At 34.5% G+C, this 20,636-nt stretch overlaps 1 protein-coding gene and 1 long non-coding RNA gene across 20 annotated transcripts in view; one reads left to right on the forward strand and one right to left on the reverse strand.

Annotated features, from left to right (window-relative positions):
- The window catches only part of HDAC9 (histone deacetylase 9), a 920,581-nt gene that overhangs the window by 328,219 nt on the left and 571,726 nt on the right, over positions 1-20,636 (forward strand). The window lies entirely within an intron of this gene.
- Positions 1-20,636, reverse strand: part of LOC140599725 (uncharacterized) — an 87,991-nt gene that overhangs the window by 54,123 nt on the left and 13,232 nt on the right. For all 3 annotated transcript variants that reach the window (XR_012002706.1, XR_012002705.1, XR_012002707.1), the window contains exon 2: positions 13,552-13,593. This is a non-coding gene — a long non-coding RNA (uncharacterized lncRNA). The remainder of the gene's footprint in view (positions 1-13,551; positions 13,594-20,636) is intronic.

Raw genomic sequence — 20,636 nt, forward strand, 5'->3', positions numbered from 1 at the left:
GAGGGGGAAACCGAGCCTGTGGGGAAAGAAAGCAGAAGTCTGGCAATAGGTCATGGGAAAGGAAGGAATCACCGTGGGGTTTGGACTTGGAGAGAGAAAGAAGTAGCAGCAGGCTACAGCCCAACCTGTCATTAGTGTTAAAAAAAAAAAAAAAAAAAAAAGCTGCCACTAACCTCAAAATGGATTGGGTTGGAGGTTATTTTTTCCTCTCTCTCTCTAGACTCATTTCCTATCTGAATTTCATGTTAATAATTCCACCGCTTCTTCCCAGCCCTGAGTGTGAGGAGGGAGGGGCCAGGTCTTAAAACTTCAAATCTAATAGTCCTGTGTGTGCCTCCCAAGACTAATGTAGAAAGGGTTCTACTGAGCTAAAAGCTGCAAAGACATCAGTTTTCTATCAAAAGTCACTTTATAGCAGACTGCTATTGGGTAATTGAGATACACTTTACTAAAATTATAACAGGTTTAAACTAGTGGATTTTATTAATACTTGTTTTGTTTTTTTACAACCCAATTACTTGGAGCACTACAGTTTATTCAGAACAGGTATCTTTTGTTTTTATTTTTAAAAATAAATTGATTATTTTTATGAATGTTTAAAACTTAGTTTTGTATGTCTTTGCTGAGTGAAAACTTCAACAAATAACTGATGATTTTTTTTCTTTTTTGGGGTGTATATATATCTGAATGTATATGTATCTAGTTTAAGGCTTAATTCTTTCAGAAAATTGGTAATCCCTAATTACTTCTCTTACAATATTAAGAGAGTTTCATTTCTAGGTACTAGATGTCCCTTTATTAATTTTTTGTTTTATTTTTATTTTATATTATTTAAATTTAAATAATTAACATAGAATGTATCATTAGTTTCAAAGGTAGAATTTGGTGATTCAGCAGTTGGATATAACACCCAGTGCTCATTATCTCACATGCCCTCATTAATGCCTATCACCCACTTACCCCATCCCTCTACCCACCTCCCCTCCAGCAACCTTCAGTTTGTTTTCTATAGTAAGAATCTCTTACGGTTTGTCTCCCTCTCTGATTTCGTCTTATTTTATTTTCCCTTCCCTTCCCTCTGTTGTATTCCTTAAATTCCACATATGAGTGAAATCATATGGTAATTGTCTTTCTCTGATTGACTTCTTTTGCTTAGTAAAACACCCTCTAGTTCCATCCACTGTTGTTGCAAATGGTAAAATGTCCCTTTAGAAGAAAGTTTTATTCATCAGATATTATAAGATGCTTAAAAAGGTAGCTTAAAAGAATGGATTTAACTAACCACTGTATTCATTTTCCCATTATGTGTAGCAAATCACCCCAAGACATAGGGGCTTAAAATACAATCAGTTATTTTCTTATAGTTTTGTATTTTAGCTAGTTCTTGGCAGGATGGCTTGTCTCTGCTCTCATGAAATTCACCTGGAGCTGAAGATGGCAAGTCCAGGAGGGCCTCTTATTTTCCGGGGGCTTTTTTCCACGTGACCTCTGAATGAGTCCCAAGCTTTTTAAATGGGAGGCTGGATCTCAAAGGGAGTGAAAGCCGAGGTACTAGGCATCTTAAAGGCTAGAACTATTTAATGGCTTGGCTCAGAACTCTCATAGTACTACTAACACCACATTATATGAATCAAAGCAAGACACAAGGCCAACTCAGATTCAGGAAGTGGGAATGGACTCTACCTCTTGTTGGGAGGAATTGTGTACATTTACAAGGAGGAAAGGCATTTGCCATCACATTTGGAGACTATCTAGCACAAGGTGTAAATATATCCTTGAACAGAATGAGAAAACTGCTTAATTGGGGTGCCTGGCTGGCTCAGTCAGTAGAACATGCCACTCTTAACCTTAGGATGGTGAGTTCAAGCCCCACATTGGGCATTGAGACTACCAAAATAATTAAGGAATTAATTTTTTAAAAACTCCTTAATTATAAAGCTCTTTTCAATACATATTACTTATAAATATGTTGTAATTTTGTATTCACTCTTAATCTTGCAATGCGAGTTTGTCATTCCTTGATCTTCCATATTATTGATCTTTAATGTAACAATAAACAGTTGTATTTCTCACCCAAGTCAGACAATTCCCAAATGTTCACTGTTATTCACTTGACAATCTACTGAGTTCTTTTTTTATAACATCCTGTTCATCATGGTGTGGTGTAAAGAAATTGGAAGTAGATGGATTTGGGCTCAAATACCATACATTTGTCTGTGTATATTTTGGCCTGCTATTTTAAATTGTTTGGGTCTTATTTTCCTCATTTGTGTAATGAGAATAATTGTATCTACCTCATCAGATTGGTATGAAGATTAAGTAGTTATATAAATTATGTAACAGTCACTAAGACAGATTTTCCCTTTCCCTACTTTCCATCAGTATAGTTATTAAATTTCCTGTATAGAAATTGTTTTTGAATATTTTGAGGAGATAGGGCCTTCCTTCAGTTTGAATTTGGTTATTTCAGTCACATTTTATAATAGCAAGAGTAATAACATTCTTCCTTTAAATATTTGGATGGAAAAATAAGTAGAAAAATATAAAATTATGTATAAATTTCTGAATTTTTTGCTTTATATGATTGCTGATATATAGTGTTCATATAAAATTTTCATTTTTTATTATTTTTTATTTTTTATTTTTTTTTAAATTTCATTTTTTAAAGTTGTTTTTCTATCCTGTATATTTACAACATTCCTTAGAAATGGAAGGCATTTAGCACTATTTCTATTCTGCCTTTATAGATATTACATAATTATATGACCTTTACAACAAGATCATCAAAAAAATCTAAGGGATATAGTTCCCCATTAACCTTTAGTAGCTAAATGAAACATATTTTATGATCATATAATTGTGTATTCAGATTACATGGTACTCATGTTATGTGACAAAAATCTGTGGGTTGTCTAGAAAAGATATGTGAAAGTAATTTTATTACTTTTCTTTTTTTTTCTTTTTGTTGTCAAACACCCTTTAGAAAGTTAAACCTTTGCTTTTAGTAAAATTACTTGGACATGAATCCGTAGACAACTTGCAGAATTGTGTTCAAGTAGATTTAAAATTGTTTTAAGTGCAAAATTAACAAAATTGTTTCAGAAATTTCTTTAAGCAAATTTAGAAATATTTGTAAAATGACAGTTTGCATCTGAGATGTATGCCAACTCAGTTGTGAAAGCTGCATAAGAGCTAAGATTATTCAGTAGGTATTTATTTGATTGACCATGAAAGAGAAAAACACAGCTGAAGGTGCATGACATATTTCTCCATTCACAGCTGAGTGGAAAGGTACCACGTGTTGGGGAGAGACCTGCTTTCTGATAAAGCTTGTCAGCTAAATTGAATTTTGTGTTTTCAAAACATCAGAGTAGATGATCTCTGTGACATATTTTAACATCAAAATAATTCTTACTCATGGCTCCAAAGGAGAATCTTCCTTTTTCAGTCACTACTAAATTATCAGTGCTTTTGCAGGAAGCAGAAAGTGCCATGGGGAGTTGTGATTCTGGAGACTTAACAATTAAATACCCAATATACATTATATCTATAGAAAATATTGAAAGAAAGTTTTTCCCTGGCAAGCTTCATCACAGTTTGCGCTCTTTCTGGAATAAACTGTAAGTCTCTTCAATACTATCTTTGTGATTGTATGTATGTAGATGGAATCATCATGTCATATAACAGGTCCATTTTGTGGTTAGGTAATTATATCCCTTTGTAATGAATTTAAGTCAACTTGCCTTCTACCAAACCAGCATGTATTTTTCAACTTAGATAAGAGAAATACTTTTTTTATTCTGGACACTAATTGTTAGCTCTCAGTAGGGAATAGATCCCATATATATTAGTGCAGTGATATATGGATACACATTTGTAGACCTGAAGACTCATTATTTTCATTTGACTTTTGGTATTAACACATGTATAATACTTCTTATGAATAAGTCAGGTATAATTATGAGCCACATGTAACTAAATCAGGTAGAGTAATTTCAGGGGATGGATTGGTATGCATCAAGAGCTTTAGAAGAGAAATGTCAATATTTTGTACTTATTTTTTGTTTCTGGGAACCTCTGAAGGCAGCTGCTGTGCAAAAGTCATTTGTCACTCTCCAAGTGAGTTTCCATATCAGTGGCAGCATTTACACAAATGCTAATACCGTTTTTAAACGTTAGTGAGAAGCATAGGATCTGAATGTTTTACTAACATATAATGACAATGACACTTAATATCAAATAGCAAATTTTTAATCCAAGGATAGCTATATAATTAACGATTCAATTGTTGCAAATTATTTACAAACATTAAGGGCATTGGGTTACCATTTTAGACCATAATTTATTTGACATGGGAACACCCTGAAAGGAAATGTGAATTTTTCATTCATCATCTTCAAAGAGTCTAAAATGAATACCTCAGGCTTATAATAACCAAAAAGTTTAGTCACACTCATATACACAATCTTGGGATTGCTTTTATTTACCACTCTCATCCTTATTTCAAGGCTAGTTGTATACTTTATGAATCCACAAATGATTGCCTTTATTGAAAGGTTTGTGTTATTCAAGATGACTTGTAAAGTTTACTCAATCTTCCCTAGCAAGGGAAACAGGAAATTCCAGAGAACACTAGACTCAGCAAACCTATAAAATCTGAGAAAGCAGACCATTATTTCTGGAGACATTTCACATAACACTTTGGGAAGCAATGACTAATTAGTTTTTGGTCTTAACAATAGCACTTTCAGAGGCTTTTTTTTTTTCCCCTTTTCCTTTTATAGCTTTCATATTAGGAGAAGAAGGAATGTTGCTCTGAATGATGAAATATTGGCAACGTATGCACTTGCTTCTCTGTAGGAGCTCAACTCTTTGATCCTTAAAATTACCTGCATTGCCTGGCTGGCATTAACCGGCTGGAGAGTAACAACCAATTGTTGCGGGCACGACAACTTCCTGATATGCTTTGCCTCTAATAACTATTTCAAATTGAAGGCTCTGTTCTATTCCTAAATTCTTTTTGTAGTAAGGTAAGCCCTTAAAGGGACATAGGTGCTTGTTTATGCCTGGAGCCTCATCTTTTCCATGGCAGCACCTTGCCTAACCACCCACCTGCCAGTGAATATTTCGTTATTAGCAGAGTTAAAACTTATCCTGAGTTCTCTAAGTGTAAATATTTGCATGTTAAATCTCCTTTTCTCCTTTCTTATTTCCTCCCTTTCCTTCGTTATCTTTTCAAGCATCATTCATTCATTCTTTCATTTTAGAATTTCACTTTTCCTACATCTGTCTTAACTCCAGCAGCCTTCCTTGACTGTTTTTTCTGCCTATTCCACAACCAGTTTAACCTGTCACTGACTCCTGGTAGCTCCACTTCTTCTGTAATCCTGCTGATCCTGGCCTGTACTATGGCTCTTGGATTATTGTAATAGTCTTCTCATTGATCTTGCTTCTGCTCCAAATTCCATGGCCTCCAGCCGGCCCTAGTTGATTCTAAAACCAGCAGCAGCCCCAGTGAGCTTTTAGAAGTCATACTATGCCTCACCTTTGCTTAGAACTCTCGAGTAGTTTCTCATCTTTCTTGGAGTAAAAACAGAAATGCTTCCCAGGACCTCTAAGAATCTGCTCTTCCCTCACTCTCATTCATCTACTGCCACTCATTCCTCCCACTCTGACCTCTATGCTGTATTGTCAACATGCCAAGCATACTCCAAATTTGGTGCTTTTATACTTGCTGCTCCTCCTCGTTAAATACATAGATCATCTCTCCCAGATATCTGCATTAATCTTCAGATCTATGCTTAGTTGTTGCCTTCTCAGAGAGGCTGTTCCTGACCACTCTGTATAAAATAACAATCCTGCACCTCAGCCCAACCCACCTCACATTCCCTTTCCCTTTACCCTACTTTCTTCACAGCTCTTATCACCAACCAGCAGGGTATGTCTTTAGTTGTTTGTAGTCTCTTGCCCCTCATTAAAACATAAACTTCATAGAGGCAGAGAGTTTATTTTTTTAAAGATTTTATTTATTTATTCATGACAGACACACAGAGAGAGGCAGAAACGTAGGTAGAGGGAGAAGCAGGCTCCCTGTGGGGAGCCTGATGTGGGACTTGATCCCAGGACTTCAGGATCATGCCCTGAGCCAAAGACAGACACTCCACTATGCCACCAGGTGCCCCAAGGCAGAGACCTTATTTTGGAATTGCTATATCCCCATACCCGCATGCCTAGAGCAATGCCTGCCATGGAGTAGGGATTCAGTAAATACTTCCTATTTGTTGAATGAAAAAAAAAAGTAATAAAGTAACATGAATTTATTTGTCTGCTTTCTGCTTTCTATCTTTGCTTTGTCTTATGTCTCCCACTACCACCTCCTTAATTCAGGCAAGTGTTTATGCCTCAGGAATATTTTTTTTCTCTTTAGTTACAAATATGCTACCCATCCTTTCATTCATATAAAAAAGTTACTTTCCATTGGATGCTGGTGCTTGTTTTTGTGTTCTCAACTGCAGATAGCCCGTGAAAGTTTGATTGTGTGTGCGCACGAATGTGTGTATGTGTATGTATTTAAACTTGTCTTTATGGTGTGATGTTTGCAATAAAAATGCAAAAAGGGAGATACAGACCACATCTTTGATATAATTTTCCCATGCTGTTGCAGGTAATGCAAAAATTAATGCAAATACAAACTTGTAGACGCAGAAACTCAGAATTTCTCTGCACCAAATCATGGAAACTCCTATGCTGTATAGATACATTTCCTATTGAGTCTGAGAGCTGACATCAAATGTAAACTCTTCTCAGTAGACTAGATTACTCCTTAGATTATGTTTTCACTATTAATGGAAATGTTGAAAGAATTATTTCAGTTGCATTCAAGTAAAATTACCTAAGGGACTACCATAAAATAACATTGATAATTTATGAATACTTACGGGGTGTTAGGAATTCTTTTTATTTAAATATTTATTAATTTTTTTGGGGGGGAGGGAGGGGCAGAAGAGAGGGAGAGAGGACCTCAAGTAGTCTTTATGCCCAGTGCAGAGCCCAGTGTGGGGCGCAATCTCATGATGTTGAGATCAAGACCAGAGCCCAAATCAAGAGTCAGATGTCAACTGGCTGAGCCACCTTGGTACCCCAATAATTCTAATAGATATTTGATACATTAGTTCATTTAAAATTTGAATTTGTAACAGTTCTATAATCTAAAGAATATCATTCTTATTTTACATCCTTATTTCAGTTTTAGGAAATTGAGGCTTCCAAGTGATCAGTTGTAAAAACAAAAACCAAAAACCATAGGGCGAGCTATGCCAAAGCTAGAAGTTGATCAAGTCTGAATTAATTAATTAATTAATTTTAAGATTTTATTTATTTATTCATGAGAGACACAGAGAGAGAGAGAGGCAGATATATGGGCAGAGGGAGAAGTAGGCTCTCTGCAGGGAGCTCGATACGGGACTCTGCCCCAGTACCCTGAGATCATGACCTGAGCCAAAGGCTGACATTTAACAATTGAGCCACCCAGGTGCCCCGACCCAGTCTGAATTTAAAGCTTATACTTATCCTCCTAAACTGGTGTTTCTCCAACTTGTAGATAACAACCTACACTAATGAAAAATTTTAAATTATGATTACTTGCACACATACATATAATTGAAACTTAAGCTTCATTACATAATAACTTCACCATATGTAGTACACTGTGATATGTTCTATTCTGCTCTGGCCTAGCCTAACCTTGCCTCCCCATGACATACCTATCTTCTTTTCTCTCCTCTCTTCTTCTCCCCTCCTCTCCCTCCACCCTGCTCCTTTCCTGTCCACACCCCCGCCCCATAGCATCATGTCCCACAATCCACTGTTTGGTTTTATGGTGCACACACTATTTTAGAAACTGCTTCTATATACATGAAGTACTGTGGATACAAACTGCAATAAAATTAGAACTTAAGGAACCTACAAAGGGATGAAATTAATTAATGATTAGATATAGTGATCACACACAATAATATATTAAATGTCAAAGTCTTTGACTTTGTTACTTCTCTGAGGTCACAGAAGTGAGAGCAATCCTTGGATACCTTCTCTTATATTTTCAAGAGCCCCAAGGGCCATGAGAATTAGAGAATTGACTTCCATGATATGGTCAAACCATGCAATTTTACCATTTATTTCTCTCTAGTCTATGACACCAATTTTGATACGTAATCAAAAGCTGCCATGCTTTAATTTTATAGGTATTTTTAAAACATAAGCACTATATCCCTAGTAACACTGTGAACTCCAAATCAAGGAAAGACCAAATAAGATAGTAGCTATGATAGGGCTTTGAAAACAGAAGGCTTAAATACATATAATAAATCCTTGATGATGTATATATTGTTGCTGCCGATATTACTATTAATCCTTTATACCCCTATAATGACTTAAAAAATAAACATTATAAAGCTGCTTGCTGGGGTGCCTGGGTGGCTCAGTCCATTGTCAGCCTTTGGCTCAGATCATGATCCCCAGGGTCCTGAATGGAGCCCTGTGTCCAGCTTCCTGCCCAGTGGGGAGTCTTTTTGTCCCTCTTCCTCTGCCCCTTACTCATTCTCTCTCTCAAATAAATAAAATCCTTAAAAAAAAAAACGGCTTGCTGTATTCAAGAATGGAGTTATGTACTGATTTTGATACTGTACAGTACTTGCAATTCTGAGTATGACTGTGAATTATATATCTCTTTATCCTTCAGCATTGATTTATCTATTATGAGAAAATCATTCAGTCAGTGTATTCAACAAACATTTATTGAGAACTTAGCATATATAGAAAGAACACTGTGCTGAAAGAACACCATTGCCTACAACATAAAGTGAGAATTCTATAGTGTGTCCTTTTTACCTCTTCATCCTCACCTCCTACATAGTCCTCCTCACATTCTTTGTGGGCAAATGCTATTTGAAGGGTCCTGAGTAAAATATGCATCCATGCCTTCTTGCTGTTTGTACCCCTGCCAGCTCCCTTATCTATTCCTCTGTTGAGGAGAACCATGTCATTGTGTAGCCATTATACTTAATCTGTTTTTCTGATAGATTGTGAAGTCTCATGAGGACATATATTTTAACTTATTTACCTTTGGATTTCCGGAGCCTAGTGTGAGGCTTTGCATATGGCAGGTGCTCAGTAAAGCTAAATTGATGAATGGAGAAACATTTGTGAAAATTGACATAGGTTTTCCATCCCAAGCCTGGTGATGCAAGCTATCCCCAGTCTCTCAGATTTGGGGCCTTTGTTAAAGCATTCTAACGTACTTCTGTTTGCATCTTCACCTGGAACCAGGAATAATGCTTCTTTCCACCAACTGAACACTGAGGATTATGTTGGAAATTTGAATGTTCAATTTGTGTGCTTGAAACATCTGGAAAGAAGGATTATGTTATGCACAGGATCAAAATGTATGGTTATATAGACTATATAAACTACAATTAAATAATATATGTACTACACTAATTAGTACTAATAATAGTTATTATATGCTATTAATACCATACTAATAATACTATTATATTGTGTGTAATAGTACTAATAGTAATAAATGCACAATACTTCTATTGATGACTCTTATTTTTCTGAAGATATTGAAATGATATTAAAAAAGTAGATTTTATAGGATCTGTTATTGCTAAAGTCTTAAGTGTTCTTATTCATTGAAAAATTTAATTGAATTAGAAAGTAGAATTTCTACTCCTCCTCAAATAAAATTGTGTAAAGACTATTTTTTGGTCACCTGTTTCAAATGATTTGGAAAGTAGTCTTAATGGGAAAAATCTACAGTTGTTGATAGTTGGTATAATCCTACTAGGAACTCCTATGAATAATAGTATGGTAAGTGGGGAAAAGTTCCATTCATTTTTCATTAAAAAATTCATATGTGGTTATTTTGTTTTCACACTAATTTCAAGATAGATATTTAGGAATTCATCTGTCTTAATGATTTTAAATTGTGGAATTGTCATGTGGGACTCTTCTTGGTGCCTCACATATACATTTCATTTAAATTCTGTGCAAGGAAAAGAATGTAAAATATTTAACATCTGCTAAGAGTGGTTGTATCTTTTAAAGTTGTAAATTCAGTAGATTATGTTTTGATAAAAATTTTACATTTGCCAAATGAGGCTTTATTTTTTTGAGGCTTTATTTTAATATATAATTTATAGCTCCAGATTATCTTGTGTTAGCAGTAGCCATAATGAAATGTAGATGATGGTGTAGCATTGTTTATTTATTGAGGAAAGACAGGATGGGTAAAGGATAGATTTGATATGACAGAAATAATAAGCATGCTGGTCTTGAAGTTCAGACTCTGGTTCATATCATTTATTGATGAACAAATCTAACTATACTAATCACTTACATACATATCATTTGCTAATGATTCTCTTTAGGGTGAGGCTAATGTGAGGCCAGAGGGATTTCTAAGGCACTCTTGCAGTGAGACTGTAGGTTTTATTTACTAGCTTAAAACTCTGTAAATCTCCTTCTAGCACTGGCAATCCATATCAAGTTTTTTGAGCTGATTTTAATTAAAATTGATTTTAGACTTAGTTTCACTTCATCTGAAGCTAAAATGATCTGTGGAAAGTAGCCTTTTATGTGTGAGAGTAAAAGAAGAATTTTAAAAGAGTGTATGGTTAGTGTGTGTGGTATGTGTGCATGTTTATATATGTATAATATATTCAAGAACCTTGAAATAAAGCCTGCCAAAAATATCATACGGCTTTTTTGTTACTGTAGTTTGTTTGAGCTCTAGCCAGAGAAACTTCAGCCAACCAAAGTCAGACTCTCGGAATCACCAATATATACCTATGCGACCATGGACAAGTCAGTTCTTGGAGTCTCTATGTGCTCATCTGTAATCTGTTTTTTTTTTTTTTTTTAATTTCTACCACCAAAATATGTGCTTCAGAAGGCATAAAGAAAAAGATAGCAAAAAAAAAAAAAAAAAAAGGAAAAAGATTGCAAACTTCACATGTTGTAGAAAGATAATACATATAGCACATATATTAGATGCTGGATAAATATGCATCATAAATATAGAAAGTGTTCCTATAGATCACCAAACTCAGTATTAGCATGGACAGGGAATACACAAACATAATTCAGAGAAGAAATTCAATGACCAATAAACATGTGACATATGTTTAGGAAGAAAAATTAATATGTTACTTTTGTTCATCCCGAAGCATTGGTAGAACTTTTTGGAAGTTTGGTGTCACTCAGTGTTGGTAATGGTATCAGGAACTGGGCATTCAAATATGTTATTGGAAACATTTTGGGGGCCAACTTATTATTTCAAAACTTTAAATATGATACTTTTTTTGCAATCAGTTGAACTTTGTAGAATTAATTATGGTATGGAAATATTTACACATTTGTTCATATTCATGCATAAAGGCTTTTTATTTATATTCACAAAGCAGATGGAGAAGGGTTAAATTATGATATATCTATCATTAGAATGGTATAGAGATGTATATCTAGACATGGAAAGGTCTAAGACATTGCAAAAGTGAAAATAAATTATATGCTATATATATATGCTGTGTGTGTGTGTATATGTGTGTGTGTCTGGAAGGATACACAGCAAAACTCTTAATAGTTGTTAGTCCTGGGATATTGAGTTACTTATACTTTTTATTCCCTAAACTTCTAAATAGCTTTAACTTTATGAGACTAAACTTTTAATAGTATTTTTAAACCAACAGAAGTTCTAAATTATCCCTGCCTACATCACAGAAAAGTTAAGCTCTAAGGGAATCAGTGAGAGCAAAAATTACTTTTGAATACTGCAGCTACCACACATAAAGTGTGTGCATGCATGCTATTACTTCATCCTTAGTATCTGGACTTATGTACAATGGTACATCTATATGTAATTTTGGATGAGTTTAAATAGCCCCATTTAACAATCAGTTAATTTATTCTGCATGGCTCATTATTGGATCTGTTGTTTTTGAATAAAGCTAAATATTTCTCTTCTGGTAATCCCAGAGAATTAAAATTAAATTAATTAAAATGGAAAGGATGCCACGAACAGGAGCTTTTACTCTCTCCATCTCTCATTCTGTCTCTTTCTCTGTGGCTCTGTTTCTTCCATTCTATCTTTTTCTTCATCTCCTCTCTCATTTTCATAAACTCTAAAAATAGTTTTATATAAATACTGAAAGCAAATTATAGTTTGACTTCTTCATAGTAATGTTAAACTTAGAAATGCTTAAAATTGATTAAATCAATGCAACGAATTAAACCCTAACTGGCTGTCAATCTTACTGTAATCTTTCATTTATTCAAAGACTCAAATTCTTTTGTCTTTCTCATTTCTACTTTATCAGGTTCCCAGCAGCCTCTACACCAAAAATGATGCTATGCCCACTACTACCTTCCTCTTTTCTTTTCTATGAATCCCTGGGCATTTCTTGGTCCAAGAAATTGAGAGGTCCTACCCTTCATTACTACTGTTTTCTCACTGACAAGGAGACCAATTGAGAAATCAGTTTTGTTGGTTGAGACCAGCATTTAAACACAGGATTGAAGGTATCAGAGTGCACACAACACATAGTAAGAAAAATAGCACTTATAAAACTTTCGATCAATTCCCTCCAGCTCTGTCTCTGTTTCTCTCAGAATGCTGGTTAATTCTCTAAGCCTAACGATTATGGCAAACATAGGTTTGACAGACATGACAAAATGTATAAAACTCTGTAATTTACATAATTACGTGATCCTTTTTCTCACTGCAGTCTCATATGGATCTTTTGTGAGCCTTGATCATCTTATATTTAAATACTGTCTATCGTGAAAGCTGCTTGAGCTTCAGTCTTCCTGATTAATGTTTTTTAAGTCAATTCAATGTGTTAGGTGAAAGGAGATTTTGCTTTTGGTTCCAACTTTACTGTTCTTTGCTCTTAGAGATGCTGGCAGCAGGTCAGTGAATTTCTCTGGACCTCATTCCTTCATCTATAGGATGGATATAGTGATATCAAATCTTCGTAAAAGCTGGAGGAGTAACCAAGATCATGACTCAAGTCATTTCAAGATTTAACATTTATATATCTAAGACCATATCATTCTATTGCTCATAGCAACATCATAGTCTCTTTCATGTCCACTGCTATGTAGATATCCAGTCTTTTTTTGTTAAAAAATGTATTACATCACATACACCCATATCATCTGTCAGCTCTTATTGTAATATTTTACTTGGGCATTTGTCATTTGTCTTTCTCTCCATTTTGTGTTTACCTTTATATTTTATGTGTTTTTAATATTTTGGCACTTATTTGGCAATGCAAAATATTAAAATTTTAAATACATATATTTAGAAGGATTTTAAAGTATTCAAATGTACACATATATGCACATGTAAATCTGTATTTTTTCCACATAGTGGTATGACACTTACTTGGAAATAATATGTTGTGATTTATCTCAGCTTTACTTTTACAATTGCATAATATAAGTTGCAAATTACTTTACATTCCCAAGAAATTTTTCAATATTCACCTGTTTTGAGGTGAAGATCTCAGGAGACTTCATTGTAGAAACCTGAAATAAAAGAAGGCAGATTATATAAAGGTTCCGTTCTTCCATCCATCTTCTACCAAGAGAGGAACTTACACAGTTAGAAGAGCTATAAAGAAAGAAAAAAAAAAAAGAAGAAGAGCTATAAAGACACAGAGGGGAAGTTAATTTTCATAAGTTTTCAATTCAGAGTCTCTGCAAAGTGAGAGAAAACTAAAGATGATAGATGACCACCAATGATTATGTTAACGTACATTGATATTATACACAGGATTTCTTTCCCATCAGCATTTAGCATTTTCTACGCCTGTATTAGCTATGGGGATTGGATGAGAAGAAGTGTATTTTTTTTTCTGTGTCACACTTATCCCTCTTAGCAGATACATTAGTTCATGTAGCCTTAACCTTCACATTGATACTTGTAAATAAGAAATTGAGGTAGTAGAAAAAGCCAGGTACACATTTTTTCCCTCCAATTGCTAGCCTATTTTCCAGAACTGAGGCTTGTACTTTTTGTTATCATGGCACATCATCCTCCCTGCCCTCCTGTCCCTACTTTGTCTAGTGTATTCCTGTGTTCACTTTCATCTCCATTAGGGGGCCCACAATCAGTTGAATATCGTGAATTTTCAATGGAAACATAAGAGCCTGCATTAGCTGAAACAGTATAATTTTCAGAGTAATCCAAACTAAACTATGTCTGTAATAGGTTTTATCCTTTTGAGTGCAAGTAGCTGACACCATACTGTCACTTTGCATTATCTATTTATAATTCTCTATGCTGTAGTACCATGGGACATCTGTATTTTTTCCTTCTTTCTAGAGTTTTCAGTGGTTGTATAGTCAAGACAGTTACTGGTTAATTAGCAGCTGGTTTGTCCACATCCCCAGAGGCTGCTTCACTTCCAACCCAGCCACAAAAGTACAGCTTCAAACTAGAGAAGATGACTTTGATGTGGGACTAATATGATTCACGAGGGGCACATTTGGGGATTCAGCTACAGTGTAAGCCCCAGGCACTCAGACTGATGGTTGATTGAGTCCTTATATCTGAATTGTTCTCCTCAACCAACACAACTCAATGGGAGGCCCTCATTTGCTAGGGTACTACAGATAGAAACAGAGTTCACAGCAGTCCCTGCCCTGATACAAATTCGCTTTCATAGAAATGAGATAGAATATCAGTAATCACTGATTAGCTGGGGTTGGTAAAGTCCTACTTCACCTAAAGTGGTTTATTGACTTGAGATTTTTTTCTGGAAGAAACTCCTCTTATTGCATTTGATTATAAATTTTCAGAGAGACAAGGTAAGTTACATCCTAGTGTTAATTTTATGTGCTAGATATTAGGGAAAAATTTCTTCCAGTTTCATTGAGAAATAATTGACATACATCATTGAGTAAGTTTAAGGTGGTACAGCATGATGATTTGATTTACATATACAGTGAAATAATCACCACAATAGGTTTAGTTAATATCCATCAGCTCACATAGATAGAATAAAAAGAAAAAGAAAAAAAACTTTCCTTGTGACAAGAACTGTTAGGATTTACTCTCTTAACAACTTTCCTGTATATTGTGCAGCAGTGTTAGCTTTTGCCATCCTGTTGTACATTATATCCCTAGTACTTGTCTTCTATTTTGAAAATTATACCTTTTGACCACCTTCATCTACCTTTTGACCCTTGCCCCCTGCTTATGACAACCACAAATCTGATATCTTTTTTCTGTGAATTTGGTGGATGGTTTGTTAAGATTCCAAATTAAGTGAGATCATATGGAGTTTGTCTTCCTGTGTTTGACATTTCATTTAGCAGAATGCCTTCAAGGTCCATTCATGTTGTTGCACATGGTAGGATTTCATCATTTTTTATGGCTGAATAATATTTCATGGTATGTATATACTACAACTTCTTTTTCCATTTATCCATTAATGGACACTTAAGTTTCCATGTTTTGGCTACTGTAAATAATGCTGCTATGAAATGGGGGTACAGATATCTCTTCAAGTTAGTGTTTTTGTTTCGTTTGGTTGTATTTTCAGGCGTGGAAGTGCTAGATCATATGATAGTTCTATTTTTAATTTTTTGAGGAACCTTTATACTGTTTTTTGGCTGTGTCAATTTAGAATCCCACCAGCACTGCACAAAACTACCCTTTTCTCCATATCCATATCAGCATGTGCTATCTCTTGTCTTTTTGATGATTGCTATACTAATAGTTGTTACATGATTTCTCAGTATGGTTTAAATTTGCATTTCTCTAATGATTTGTGATATTGCACATCTTTTTATGCACCTGTTGGTTGTTCATAGGTCTTCTTTGGGGATATATGTTTAGGTCCTTTGCTCACTTTTTAATTGAGTTTTTGTTTTATTTCTTTTTTTTGCTATTGACTTGTGTTCTTTTTTTAAAAAAAAGATTTTATTTATTTACTCATGAGACACACACACATAGAGAGAGAGAGAGAGAGAGAGAGAGAGAGAGAGAGAGGAAGAGACACAGGCAGAGGGAGAAGCAGGCTCCATGCAGGGAGCCCAACGTGGGACTTGATCCCAGGTCTCCAGGATCATGCCCTGGGCCAAAGGCAGACGCCCAACTGCTGAGCCACCCGGGCTGCCCTTGTGTTAGTTTTTTTATGCATTTTGGATACTGTCTATCAGATACATGGTCTGCAAACATTTTCTTCTCATTCCATAGGTTCTCTTTTCACTTTGTTGATGGTTTCTGATGCTGTGCAGAAGCTTTTTAGTTTGCTATAGTCCCATTTGTTTTTTATTTTGTTCTTGTGCTTTAGGTGTGATTCCTAAGAAATCTGTTACCAAGACTCATGTCAAGGTGCTTTTTTGCTATGTTTTCTTCTAGGACTTTCATGGTTTCAGGTCTTACCTTTAAGTCTTTAATCCATCTTGAGTTAACTTTTGTGAGTGGTGTAAGTGAGGAGGAAGGAGTTCAGTTTCATTCTTTTACATATAATTTTCCCAGCACCATTTATTGAAGAGATTGTCCTTTCTCCCATTGAGAATTCTTCACTCCTTTGTCAAGTATTAGTTGAATGTATAGGTTTATTTCTGGACTCTCAATTTATTCCCTTGTTTTGTTTGTCTGTTTTTATATCATACTATATAAATTACTATAGGTTTATGGTATAGTTTGAAATCAGGAAATGAAAAAAATCAGGAAATGTGATGCTTTCTGCTTTGATCTTCTTTTTCAGGATTTCTTTGGTATTTTGTAGTTTCATATATATTTCAGAACTGTTTTTTCTATATCTGTAAAAGAATGCCATTGGAAACTTGTTAGGAATTGCATTGAATCTGTAGATGGCTTTTGGTAGAATTGACATTTTAACAATATTAATCCTTCCAATCCATATATACTGGATATATTTTATTTGTGTGTTTTGTGTGTGTGTGTGTGTGTGTGTGTGTCTTTTAAAATTTTCTTTTGTCAATGTCATGTGGTTTTAGAGTATAGATTTTTCACTTCTTTGGTTAAATTTATTCCTAAGTATTTTATTGTTTTGGATGTGTTCTAAATGGGATCATTTTCTCCATATCCTTTTCAGAAATTTAGTTGTTGATGTGTAGAAATACTTCTGATTTTTGTATGTTACTTTTGTATCCTACAACTTTACTGGATTCACTGATTAGTTCTAACAGTTTTTTGTTGAATCCATAGGATTTCCTATATATATAATCATGTTATCAGCAAATAGAGGCAATTTTACTTCTTCCCTTCTAATTCTGATACCTTTTATTTCTTTTTCTTGCCTGATTGTTTCAGCTAGGACTTCCAGTTTTATGTTAAATAGAACTGGTGAAATGAGGGATTCTTGTCTTGTTTTAGATCTTTTTTTCTTTAAATACATCATTCTTGGGAATCCCTGGGGGGCTAAGTGGTTTAGCACTTGCCTTTGGCCCAGGGCATGATCCTGGAGTCCCAGGATCGAGTCCTGTGTTGGGTTCCCTGCGTATGGGGCCTGCTTCTCCCTCTGCCTGCGTCTCTGCCTCTCTCTCCCTCTCTCTGTGTATCTCATGAATAAGTAAATAAAATCTTTAAAAAATAATAAAAAAAATAAAAAATAAATGCATCAATCTTGTCTTTTTTAAAACTGAAATATAATTAACAAACAATGTTAGTTTCAGTACTGGCCTAGCACAGTATAGTTTAAGCAATATATGAATTGAAAACATTGTGGGGTGGAGTTGTACAATATAATTCTACAATTCTATACATTGCTCACTGTTCATCAGGATAAGTGTTACTGATCTTAAGGGAAAAGAAATGTTGGGAAATATCAGGAAGGGAGACAGAACATAAAGACTCCTAACTCGGGGAAACGAACTAGGGGTGGTGGAAGGGGAGGAGGGCGGGTGTTGGAGGGGAATGGGTGACGGGCACTGAGGTGGACACTTGACGGGATGAGCACTGGGTATTTTTCTGTATGTTGGTAAATTGAACACCAATAAAAATTAATTAAAAAAAAAGGGGAAAACTTTCAATCTTTCACCATTGAGTATGGTATTAGCTATAGGTGTAATATATATGACCTTTATTATGTTGAGATATGTTACTTTCATGCTTAATTTTTTGAATGTTTTTATCACAGATGGATGTTGAATTGTGTCAAAAGCTGTTTGTGTCCATTAAAATGATTACATAATTCTTTTCTTTCATTCTATTAATGTGACATATCATATTAATTTGTGTAAGTTCGAATCATCTTTGTATCCCAGGAGTAAATCTTACTAATTATGGTTGATGATCCTGTAGTTTTCTTGTTCTATCTATGAGTTTGGGAGAATTCCCTCCTTTTCAATTTTTTGGGATAGTTTGAGGAGGATTTGTGTTAATTCATCTTTAAATGTTTGGTAAAATATATGCCAGTGAAGCCATCTGGTCCTGGGCTTTTCTTTACTGGGAGGTATTTGGCTACTGATTCAATCTCCTAACTAGCAACTGATCTATTAAGATTGTTTATTTCTTCTTGATTAAATGTTTCTAAGAATTGGTTCGTTTCTCCTAGGTTATCTAGTTTTTTGGCATATAGTTATTTTTATTAGTCTCTAATAATCCATTGTACTTCTGTATCAGTTCTGTGTCTCCATTTTCATTTATAATTTTGTTGATTTGGATCCTTTCTCTCTTTTTTATAGCTAGTCTAGCTAAGGGTTTGTAAATTTTGTTTATCTCTTCAAAAAACCAACTCTTAGTTTGTTAAAATTTTCTACTGTTTTTTCTGTTCTCCATTTCTGTTCTAGCATTTCATATTTTTTTTTTCTTCTGCTAACTTTGGGCTCAGTTTTTCTTTTTCTACTTTCCTAAAATATGGAATTAGGTTATTTGTGATTTTTCTTGCTTCTTCATGTTGGTATTATTTCCTGTGACTTTCCCTCTTAGAACTGCTTTTGCTGCATCTCACAAGTTCTGGTGTGTTGTGTTTCCATTTTCATTTGTCTCAAGAAAGTTTTTTATTAGGGAAAATTATTTTGTAATTTAGTGTAACTGTATTTTCCCTGACATAAAATTAAGCTGAAGAAGACCAATTGAAGAAGTCTCACCTTCCTCATAAAACCAGATTGAAAACTAGTTATGGCACAGGGAACATACACATAGACATCAAAGAAGGGAAGAGAGCTAAATAAGTGGGAAATAAGCACTAATATTATTGAAATAATTTTTTAAAGTCTTGGCTTATCAGGTGCTAGTTATGATTCATTTTTAAAAACAAATAATTTAAGTAACGTCAACACCCAACATAGGACTCAAACCCATGACCCCAAGACCAAGAATTGCATACTCCTCTGACTGAGCCAGTCAGGCACCCCAAAAACATGTTATTTTTTACGAATAGTCTGGAGCTCTCTGTGTATTTAAAACCAGTGTTTAATGTCTGTGTTAATTAGCAGAGCACCATCCTTCATGTATAAAATAGAACTGAGGAACTAAAAATGCTTTGGATGACAACAGAAACAAGTTTGCATTTATATGCACACGCATAAACACATACATGCAAATACCATGAAGGTGTGGTGCTCTGCTAATTTACACAGACATTAAACACTGGTTTTAAATACACAGAGAGCTCCTGACTATTTATAAAAAAATAACATGTTTTTGGGGTGCCTGACTGGCTCAGGAACTAAAAATGCTTTGGATGACAATAAAAACAAGTTTGCATTTATATGCACATGCATAAACACATACATGCAAATACCATGATTTGTATATGTATATATGTATATATCTGTCCAGCAAGAGGAGAAAAGAAAGACTTCATTCAGGCTATTGCAGCTACTACTAATGAAGATGATGATTTATTATCAACAGCAGTAATGAAATAAGTCTCTGAGTAGATGCCTCAATATATTTTCCACATACTGAGTGGCATATCTTGTAACTAAAAGGGGAAAACTAGATCATTATATTTTATCCTCTGAACACGGTGTGTTTCATACTTATTTTAGTATTTAAATTGCTATTTCCAAATATATTCACTTTTTAAGGATATGGAATGAGATGATGGTATCACAGATACACTGGTTGTCAGTGTATGTATTATAGCAAGCAAGAGGTTGCATTCAACATATCAATGATACAAGAATTCATAGCTGCAGAAAAATAAATTTTGCATTTTATTAAGATAATAATCATATCATGGCAACAGATTATGTATCTAATCAACTCTAATCAGCTTTCACTAATCATAGAAAGTAACATTAGTTCTATTAGCTCAATACACAACTGTAAGTAATAATATAAATTCAATTACATTAAGTTACTTTATCATTTTTGTTGAATACTTCCTTGTTTTCCCTTGGAATATATTTTGAATGAATTGTGTAATTTGTATATTTACATTTTGTTCTATATGATGGTCTTAATTGACTTTACATATTGAGAAGTTGCCCATTTTCTGCTGACTGCATAATTGCTGTGACTATATTGTTATGGTATATGTAATGACAAAATATATAGGACTGGATAGCTTCTATAACTGCTTTAGATTGCACATGCCATCATTGAAAATGGAAGTACCTGTGATAATATGAGTTGAGGTTCA

The sequence above is a fragment of the Vulpes vulpes genome, chromosome 7 (genome assembly GCF_048418805.1).
Source record: "Vulpes vulpes isolate BD-2025 chromosome 7, VulVul3, whole genome shotgun sequence".
NCBI lineage: Eukaryota > Metazoa > Chordata > Mammalia > Carnivora > Canidae > Vulpes > Vulpes vulpes.